Source organism: Vulpes lagopus, chromosome 6, assembly GCF_018345385.1.
Source record: "Vulpes lagopus strain Blue_001 chromosome 6, ASM1834538v1, whole genome shotgun sequence".
Classification (NCBI taxonomy): domain Eukaryota; kingdom Metazoa; phylum Chordata; class Mammalia; order Carnivora; family Canidae; genus Vulpes; species Vulpes lagopus.
In genome coordinates this window covers 48,631,605-48,641,873 of record NC_054829.1, presented here as the reverse complement: position 1 = coordinate 48,641,873, position 10,269 = coordinate 48,631,605, and the positions used below count along the sequence as shown (strand labels likewise).

Sequence of the window (10,269 nt, the reverse complement as noted above, 5' to 3'; positions counted from 1 at the left end):
AATGTTTTTCACTCATGAAGGGCCACTAAAACCCTAATCTAATGTACAATTTACAATTCAATGAATGGTGCATACTATCTCATGCCTACATAATTAGATTATATACTGTTCTTTTTGTCCTCAAATACTTCTTGCCTATTGTTTATGAATCCTTTAACTCCAGCAATATATTTCAGAGCCTCTAAACTTCCTTGATCTTCATGTTTTTTTCTGTTATTTATTCCCAGAGCCTGTTGTGAATACTTGCATTATAGCATTCATTTTCCTACTATAATTGATTAGCTAATCTCTGTTCCTCATGTCAGAGGGTAAGAATCTTGAGGAGAAGCATTTCTAACTTTTAATCTCTGTACTATAGCAGTAGCAGAATTACAGCTAATGTTGCCAAGAATATATTTTGAGTGGCCTAAATGATAAAGGTCTGCATTTAATTTGGTTACAGAATTGAGGATTAGTAAGTAAATAGCAAGGATTTGGGCTTTTATTACCAAGTCATAAAAAGTGTAAAGTACATAGTTAGTCCTTTCTTTAAAATATATCTTGACATATGTAAAATATACTTAGCTGATTCTGATTGGTAAGGCTTATTTAATCTGAAAAATAAGTGAAAATCGAAAATGTCAATCTAGACACATCAAGGTCAGTGAAGATATGTAGTTTTTTTCATATCATATTTCAGCATGATTTGCAAAGAAGTATTAAAACTCAAAAAAACTAGGACTTTTTGTCAACCTTGGATATGGAGAAAGCAAAGGCAAAAAGAACTCCACGAAATGCGGAAAAGACTATCTGGCTGGCCAATCCTAACCTGTGTCAGAAGAAGCCAAAGAGAAACAGCAGGCTTCTGGTGAACCAAAGTTACCAGGAACCTCAGCAAGTGGGACCAAATGGAAACGATCTATGAAAGAAGGCAAAGCTTCCTGTTCAGAAAAGACAACACAAGGCAAGAGTACAAGAGTAAGTATTCAAAAGAAAATCCCAGTTCCTCCATTACCTTCGAAACTGCCGCCACCCAACTTGCTTCACTGAAGCATCCTGCGGGCCTGGTGCCAAGAACTCAAGCTGAGCACCAAAGGCCAGAAATTAGAGCATATAAGCGAATCTGCGAATATGCTTACCCAGATCAGAAGAACATTCCTGTCACCGCAGAGGACGCCAAGATTCTCACGCAAACACAAAGAAGATTGATGATGGACAAGGGGGAAATGTCTCTGGAAAGTGCTGGAGCAAAGATACCTTCTGATGGAACCTACCCTTCTGAAGTGGCTACCCGCCCTGAGGGTCTGATGCTCTCCTGGAGGGGGTCAATACTATTGTAACAACTTTGGCCCCAGATGCCCTGTTTGCCTCCTGGTCCAGAATTGCAGCCAGGGCTGGGAAGATGGAGACAGTGGCATAGCCACAGAAGGCCCACGGTGTCAAGTGGTGTGTGGTCCATGGGAGAAGTATGCCTACGGACACAGAAGGCTGGGTTCACCTGCAATTTCATGCAGGACAAGCCTGGGTGCCTGAAAAGAGGGGGAGAGTATGCACCATCTTCTTGCTCCCCGCTTGTAACTTTCCACCCCCACAGCTGGAGGACAATATGCTGTGCCCCAAATGTATTCGCAGGAATAAGGTCTTAATGAAAAGCCTTCAATGAGCTTTCAATTGCAGGGAAAGGGACACAGCTGTGATTATAATCAATGGTACAAAGAGAACTACAATCAACTCCGTGGTGACACTGATGGCTGGACTGTAGGCTGCTCACACCCTCCATGCTTCCTGCTTTCAGGGATACAGGCTAGTGCATTGCAAATGTTACCCTCCAGCCTCCACTGGGGACTGTGGCTTCATGGGTTGAGATGCAGGGGCTCTTAGGTTTTAAACAAGAAGAGCATTTCAAAAATTACCATTCATTCTACTTAATAAGAAGAAAAAGTCATTCGTACTACCAAACCTTTACCCTTCTGAAATAAAAGTGACCTTAATTTCTTTTAAAGTGGGAACCTGAGCCTCGCCTGGCATAGGGTTTGGGGGGGTGGGGTGGAGTGGAAAGTACAGGTGTGCTTCCATGCTGGATTTCTCTGCAATTCTAATTCCTCCAGAGACTGCTACACCTTCTTAGGTTCATGACTTAAGGCTGTTGAGCATTTTAAATCAAAGGGAAAGCTATTATTCTTTCCCACTCCCAAAAACATACCCTTAATATACAAAACATTTTTTGATGTTTTCTTAATTACCTGAGACCTCTATGATGTGTCTCTGGGATAATAATATGGAACACTTTGGAGGTATTATTTTTACTTGTAACTAACATGTGTGTTTCTACTGCTTAAAAATATTTAAAGGTACTTCTGAATCATAAATTCATAATGTATTGGATTTTAAATTGTATATAAAATCATCTATTGTATATAGGAGGGCATATGCATTGTGGGCAAATTCTTAATATTCTTAACTCAGGATTAAGCCAAAAATCATGATTTTCTTTGGCATAATTCTTTTTTAAAACCACTCAAATGGGGCAGGCCCCTGTGGCCCAGCAGTTTAGCGCCGCCTTCGGCCTGGGTGGTGATCCTGGAGACCTGGAATCGAGTCCCACGTCAGGCTCCCGGCGTGGAGCCTGCTTCTCCCTCTACCTGTGTCTCTGCCTCTGTCTCTCTCTCTCTCTCTCTGTGTGTGTGTCTCTAGGAAAAAATAAATAAATAAAATCTAAAAAAAATAAATAAAACCACTTAAATGAGTTATGAGTAAGATTTTTTTAAAAAAGAGCTATACATTTAATGTATATAATTTGATAAGTTTGATTCATTTAGAATTTTTTTGTGACCTTCCTAAATTTATAGTCCTGTGGTTCTTAGAAAATATTATTTTTCACTTGTGTTCTATGGCAGTTTCCAACATTGTTTTATTGTTGTGGATTTGGAGATTATGAAATTATTCCCCCCTCTAATGTACTGGAAGGAGTAGTCAAGTTAGAAAGTAGTAACCATTAGGATATGGACAGATTTGGGCAAGATTCCTCAATAAATGTTAAAACTGTTAACAAAAACTCAAAGAAACTTTATATTTTTCTCAGTATTTTTCTTAATTGCTTTAGCCTTTTTTTTTAAGCAGTTTCTCATTTCTCATTTCAATTTCTTGAGTAAATTGGTTTCAGAAATATTTTCTTAATAATTTGCCATATGCATATTAGTATTATTTGTTATAGAAAGATTATTCAAATTTTTTCTCTTAAAGCAGAACAAGTGACTGGGCATAGATTCCTGTAATCCATATTTTTTATTCATTGGTCTAGACATAAAGTCCTTCAGGGTGTGTAGTGAATACCCAAGCCTTTCCTGAGTTGAGAATTTTGCATTTGAATTACTGAGTCAGCTAGAAGATGTGTTGAATCAAATTGAACACGATTACTTTCCATTGACTATGTATCAACATATGCTCTTGTAAACCATTTACTCTAGCAAAGACTGCAATAAATTATATATAGAAGAAAAGTTTTTATATATTTATTTGGGATATTTTAGATAATAGTCATAGAATAGTTTAACTATTAACTATTGGAATTACTCCAGCAGTGTAATAAGGATCTTATTGTCATTGTTAAAAAAAAAAAAAAAGGATGCCCTTTTTAGAATGCTGCTTATACAGATGGTTTAAATTCAGCTATAAATCAGGAGGAAGTTTAAGAAGTCTATCTATATTGATGATATGTTATTAGACTTAGTATCACATAAGATATTATTCTTTCAATTTTTGTAAAATCACCACCAAAAAGGAAGCATATTATTTCATGCATATGTGTCCACCTTGCACTCAGACTTAACCCCAAACCCAGATTTTGTTTGATACTTCTACATCTATCTCCCTTTACACCTTGCCTCCTTTTCAAAACTGCTGTTTTACCACTCCTACCTCACTACTCTTTTTTTCATGTCTCTTCAGAAAATGACAACTGTTGAAGCATGCTCTTATGTTGCTCCTTCAGTACGAAAGTTCTTTGTTAGAATTTTTTTTTAAGATTTTATCCACCCACTCATGAAAGACACAAAGAGAGAGAGAGGCAGAGACACAGGCAGAGGGAGAAGCAGGCTCCATGCAGGGAGCTGAACGTGGGACTTGATCCTGGGTTTCCAGGATCATGCCCTGGGCTGAAGGCAGGTGCTAAACCGCTGAGCCACCCAGGGATCCCCGACATTTTTCAAACATATCAGTGTAGGAAAATAAAGTCCAAAGAGACAATGACAATTTTGCTGGACAATGGAAACAGAGATGAGAATTCAGAACTACTAAGGCAACTGGAATTTGGGGGACAGGCATTAGAAAGGAACATTACAAAATAATGCAGAAGTTGCATCAAAATATTCTTTGCATCCTTGGAAAATTCCTAAGCTCTACATGTATCGGGTAAGAACAGCTGCTAGAAAGCTAAGAATGAAATGGAGTTTTGCAAGGTCACAGTGTTGGGGTAACACTACAGTTCTGACCCAGGCTGAAGTTTGGTAGCTATTCTAGATTTTAGTCAATATCTCAGAAAGTCCAAACCTCAAGAAAGGATCACAATGCCACAGAGACAGAACTAAATTAGATCCAACTGAAGTAAGTCTGAAAAATATGTCAGCACAAATACAGAGGTAAACTTCATGGCTTAGAGAGACAGCAGAGCATCTTAGAGCAGAAATCAGTATAGAATATGCAAAGAAAGGATTCATTAGAACATTTGAAAATAGTTCTTCAGATAAACCACCACAAGAATAAAGAAATTTACTTAAGTGCACATAATTAGAGAGGCCTATCTATAATCTATGTGAGTATACATGTTCATATGCATACACAGACATATAGAAATAGAGAGAGAGATAAAGTATTTTTCATCTATTTCATATGATAGTCAAAACCTGACCAGACAAAACTAATAATGGGAAGCTGATTTACAAATTTAAATTACAATTCTTACGTGTGATGAATAACGTAAGAAGAGATATATTTTATCCAAGAATGATTCTTGAAAAAATAAATTCATTTATATAAATTCATTCAAATGAATTCATTTTTACTAACTATAATTGCTTAAGAAGTAATTCAAAAAAATAAATAAGAAAGTACACTCAGTTATTAAATTCCTGTTTTTCAGTTATTAAATTCCATATTAATAAGTTGCCTCCATATTGGTCTATTTAATATTTTAAGTTTATCAAAGACAAGAATGAAGAAAGTAGCTACCATAGGAACAACTTACAAATTTAAAATCTATATCAAATCACACCTAGTCATCTATACTGCATGTTTTCAAATCAGACCCAAGTAATATATTAAAATATAATTAGGTAATATATAATATACCATGTCTAACTTTCAAATTTTTACCAAATGAAAGCTTTATAAGGAGTTTGTATTGGAAAGTTTTGAGAGTTGAACATGAAATGATTGAACATTGTATCCATATTGATATTGGAAATAGAAATATGCTAAAAAGATCTACACTTAATTTTCAAAAGCTTAAAATCTGGCATCACCTCATTGATCTTATGAAATTTTGGAAATTGTTTGCACTTATGCTGTTTAATATATATATTTTGAATAGAAATAATACATTCCAACAGCAATGTATATTTTGGAAGGAGAAAAATAAGAGAAGGATGCAAGATATTTAAAATAAAAACTGAATGTGTTATATGTCACACATTTGATGTATACATATATTTGTGTAGAGACATCCCTGGCTACCATCTTTTCATATATGGTTAGAGCCAAACTTACACTGTCTACTTATAACTCTATATGTAAAAAATGGGAGCAAATAAAAATCCTGCCTTTCTATTACTAATGCCACTGTCAGATTTTAAAGTGATCATAGGGTTATAACTAATATTAGCCAATATTCATCATTTGCTTTTAATAAAGTAACAAAATGTATCTCAGTGATTCAGATGCAGCTTCTAGAAATAGTGATACATTATTTTTATTTATTTATTTTTTTAGAGTGGGAGACAGAGAGAGAGAGGACAGGGGTGGGAGACAGAGGAGAGAGAGAGAGAAAGAAAGAAAGAGAGAAAGAGATTGAGAGAATCAAGCAGGCTCCATGACCAGTGGAGAGTCTGACTTGGGGTACAATTTTCACAGGACCCAGAGATTGTGACCTGAGCCAAAATCATGAGCCAGACGCTTAACCACCTGAATCACCCAAGCACCCCAGTGATACATTCTTTTCTGCAACTTTTTTAACTTTTCTTCAGAAAATTGCTATATATGCTGGGTCTATTTTCCATCTCTGTGTCCTAGCTCTGCCCAAGATATATACCGCCGTCTCTGGAGTTACAGGTCTGTGTTGACATAATCCTTAATTTCCTGCAAATGTGGATAAAAGTCATACTATCTTGAACATTAGACTCATATTTCCCATTACAAAATATTTATTAAACTGTACTCAATACTATATACTACACAATTAATTGTGAATATAGAGATTAAAAAAAAAGTATGTAAGATTCTTAAATTCTTCTGGGAAGAAATAGGTAGGGGAGGTGGGTAGTCCATCCCTACTTCAAAATAAAGACTGAGATGGGTAGAAAATGGAGTTAATCACCATTGTAATTTTTCTAAGTGTACATTATCAAGGCAGATTTCTTTATACCCTACATAATAATAGGCATGCCTTTATTTTAAAATATTCTGTGTTCTCACTAGGAGTTTGTTTATATATATATATATATATATATATATATATATATATATAGTCTGTGTGTGAATTGTTAGATCTATTACTATGGGCCTCTTTTCTGACCCTCAATTTTGTGGTTTAAGCTTTATAATTTAAAAATGATTATTCTTTAGAAATTTGGGTCTATTACTCAGCTAATATTTAATGCTTTAATATATTTTTGAAAGACTTTTTCCATAAGCCTGCCTCCTCCTTCTTAGTTTTAGTTCTGTATCTTAACATAGTTTATTGCACAAGATACCTATTTATGGATATTAACCTAATTTTTAAGTATCTACTTGTACTCTTCACTGACTAATTGGCTTTGAGCAGATTACATAACTCTGGTGAGACTATCTCCTTGTCTCTCAAGTGGTGGAACTGGATAAGAAAGCTAGGAAGTTCTTCTAGTTCTAGAGTTCAATGATTCTGTTTTCTTCTCATTTTTGGCCAGGCCAGACTCTTTTTAAAATTTTTTTAAAGTTTTCTACCTGAGTACACATCAGTCTCTTTAATCATTTAAATTGTTCTTCAGTGGATTTGCTCCAATATCTCTGCTTTACTTTGCCTGAGGTGTCTGACGTTGGCTGCAGAATTGTACATATGTTTGTTGATTTCTAGGAGAGTGAGCTCTTAAATTGAGTCAGAGGCAACACAAAATAAATATTTTGATGGAAATTGTCACTATAAACTTGATACTGAGGATTTCTCATTACTAAAATTATGACTTCATTAGCATTTTCTCTTTCTTTTTTTTTTTTTTTAAAGATTTATTTATTTATTTATTTATTCAGAGAGAAAGAGAGGCAGAGACACAGGCAGAGGAAGAAGCAGGCTCCATGCAGGAAGCCCAATGTGGGACTCGATCCCAGGTCTCCAGGATCACACCCCAGGCTGCAGGCAGCGCTAAACCGCTGCGCCACCGGGCTGCCCAGCATTTTCTCTTTCTTAAGTTCTTTTCTACCACTTAGATTTAGGGCCTATGAAACCTAAATAAGGATAAGATCTTCCCATCACTTCTATCTTTATAATATGAATTTTACTTCCTCAGAAGATAATTCAATTTAAAAAAAATCCATCACAAGTAGCAAAACCCTTACCAAAAATTTTCTTCCAATACAAAGAAATTTGTCCTTTTATGATTTTTATTATTCATGTTTTTAACGCATGGAAAATGCATTATGTTCTGCTTATTTTAAATTAATTTAAAACTAAACACACAGTTTATTGGCTATATAGAATTAACTTGATCAGGAAGCAATACAAATTTTTGTTTTCCCTTTTTAAGGATTAAACAGAATATATATGAGAGGAAAAAAAGATTACTTAAAGGGATCAAATGCTTATTAAAAACTGGAAATTAATATTAACATGATAAGATATTAAAGTAGGACCCAAGGCAAACCAGAAGAGAGTAGCATGATATATTCAAAGTGCTATTCTTCTCTAGCTAAGAGTACTCTATCCAGCAAAGCTATCATTTAGAATAGGAGACATCAAGAGTTTACTACACAAACAAAAACTGAAGGAGTTCATGACCACTAAACCATCCCTGCAAGAAATACAGCGAACACTTTGCAAAAGATATACCAAAAGTGTCAAAACCAAGAAAGGAACAGAGAAATCTCCAGGAACAAAGACAAAACAAGTAATAAAAGGGCACTAAATACATATCTATCAATAATTACTTTGAATGTAAATGGACTAATGTTCAAAAGACCTGGGGTGTCAGAATGGATTAAAAAAGAGGACCCATTTATATGCTACAATTGACTCCTTTTAGACCTAAAGATACCTACAGATGGAAAGTGAGTAGTACTTTCAAAAGAAAGCTGGAGTAGCAATAGTTGACAAACTAGACTTTAAAACAGAGATTGTAACAAGAGACAAAAAAGGACTCTATCTCACAATAACGGGGACAGTCGAACAAGAAGGTATAACAATTTTAAATATGCACCCAAAATAAGAGAACCCAAGTCACATACTAGGTCACAAATCAGCCCTCAACAAGTACAAAAAGACTGGAATCATACCATGCACCTTTTCTGACCACAATGCTATGAAAACAGAAGTCAATTATAAGAAAATTTCGGAAAGACCACGAGTACTAGAGGCTAAACAACATGCTACCAAACAATGAGTGAGTCAGCCAGAAGATCCAAGAAGAAATTTTTTAAAAAGTACATGAAAATAAAAACACAATGGTCCAAAACCTTTCAGATGCAGCAAAAATAGTCCTAAGAGGGAAATACATAGCAATAAAGGCAAATAAAAATCTCAAATAAAGAACCTATCCTTACCCAGAGCAGCTAGAAAAAGAACAACAAACAAAGCCTACTGTCAGGAAAAGAAAGGAAATACTAAAGATTAGAGCAGAAATAAATAATCTAGAAACTAAACAAACCCAACAGAACATCAATGAAACCAGGAGCTGGTTCTTTGTTAAAAATAATAAAATTTATAAAACTCTAGCCTGAGACTTATCAAAATGAAAAGAGAAAGGCTCAAATTAAAAAAAAATCACAAATGAAAGATGAAAAATAACCAACCCCACAGAAATACAAACAATTATAAGAGAATATTATGAAAAACTATATGCCAACGAAGTGGACAACCTGGAAGAAATGGATAAATTCCAGACACGTATAAACTACTAAAACTGAAACAGGAAAAAATAGAAAACTTGAGCAGACTGATAACCAGCAAAGAAATTGAACCAGTAACCAAAAAACTGCTGAAAAACAGAAGTCCTGGCCCAGATGCCTAAACAGGCAAATTCTACCAAACATTTAAACAGGAATTCATACCTATTCATTTCAAACTATTCCAAAAAATAGAAAAAGAAGGAAACTTCCAAATTCATTCTGAGGCCAGCATTACCCTGATACAAAAACCAAATAGACTCCATTATAAAAGAGAACCACAGGCTAATATACCTCATAAACATGGATATAAATGGAAAATGTAAATTGTGAAAATTATATATTGGTTGTAATAAACATGGGATCAATTTGATAGGAACCGCAAGTATGTGGAATTGAAGAAAAATATTTCATAACAATTGGGTAAGGCCATGTGATGTTTCTCACAATTACTAAATTACTAAACATCAAGATATTATAGTCAAAGAGGCAAAAAGTTAATATTTCTAGACTTCATTGAAACTCTGGATTTGATCTTGTACATCATTCTTCTTAGGATATCTCTCTGAAGCTCATAGATAAACATTAAACAGAAAGCATGAATTTAACAATGCCATTCTTCAGGGTTTATTGAAATTTTTATGGTCCTGGAGATGTTACCATACTGTTAGGTAACTAGATTATTGGCCAAAATATATCTCAAACTTAACATATTAACACTAAAGTCCTATTATTTGCCAGCACATCCCTTTTCCCTCTTTTATCTAAACTGTCACAGTCTTCTTTATCTTGATTAATGAAAACACTGTACTCCAAATGTTCAGGCCAAAAGCTTAGTATCATTCTCATCCTTATCTTTTTATCACATCCCCTCATCTGCCCCCTCAGAAAATCCTGTTGGCTCTACCTTCAAATTATGTCCTGTGTTCACCTACTTCTCACATC

The 10,269-nt window shown here is 34.8% G+C and overlaps 1 pseudogene; it reads left to right on the top strand.

Moving 5' to 3' along the window:
• Positions 1–298: 298 nt before the first annotated feature.
• On the top strand, positions 299–1,642 carry LOC121492546 (annotated as a pseudogene).
• The last annotated feature ends 8,627 nt before the right edge of the window (positions 1,643–10,269 follow it).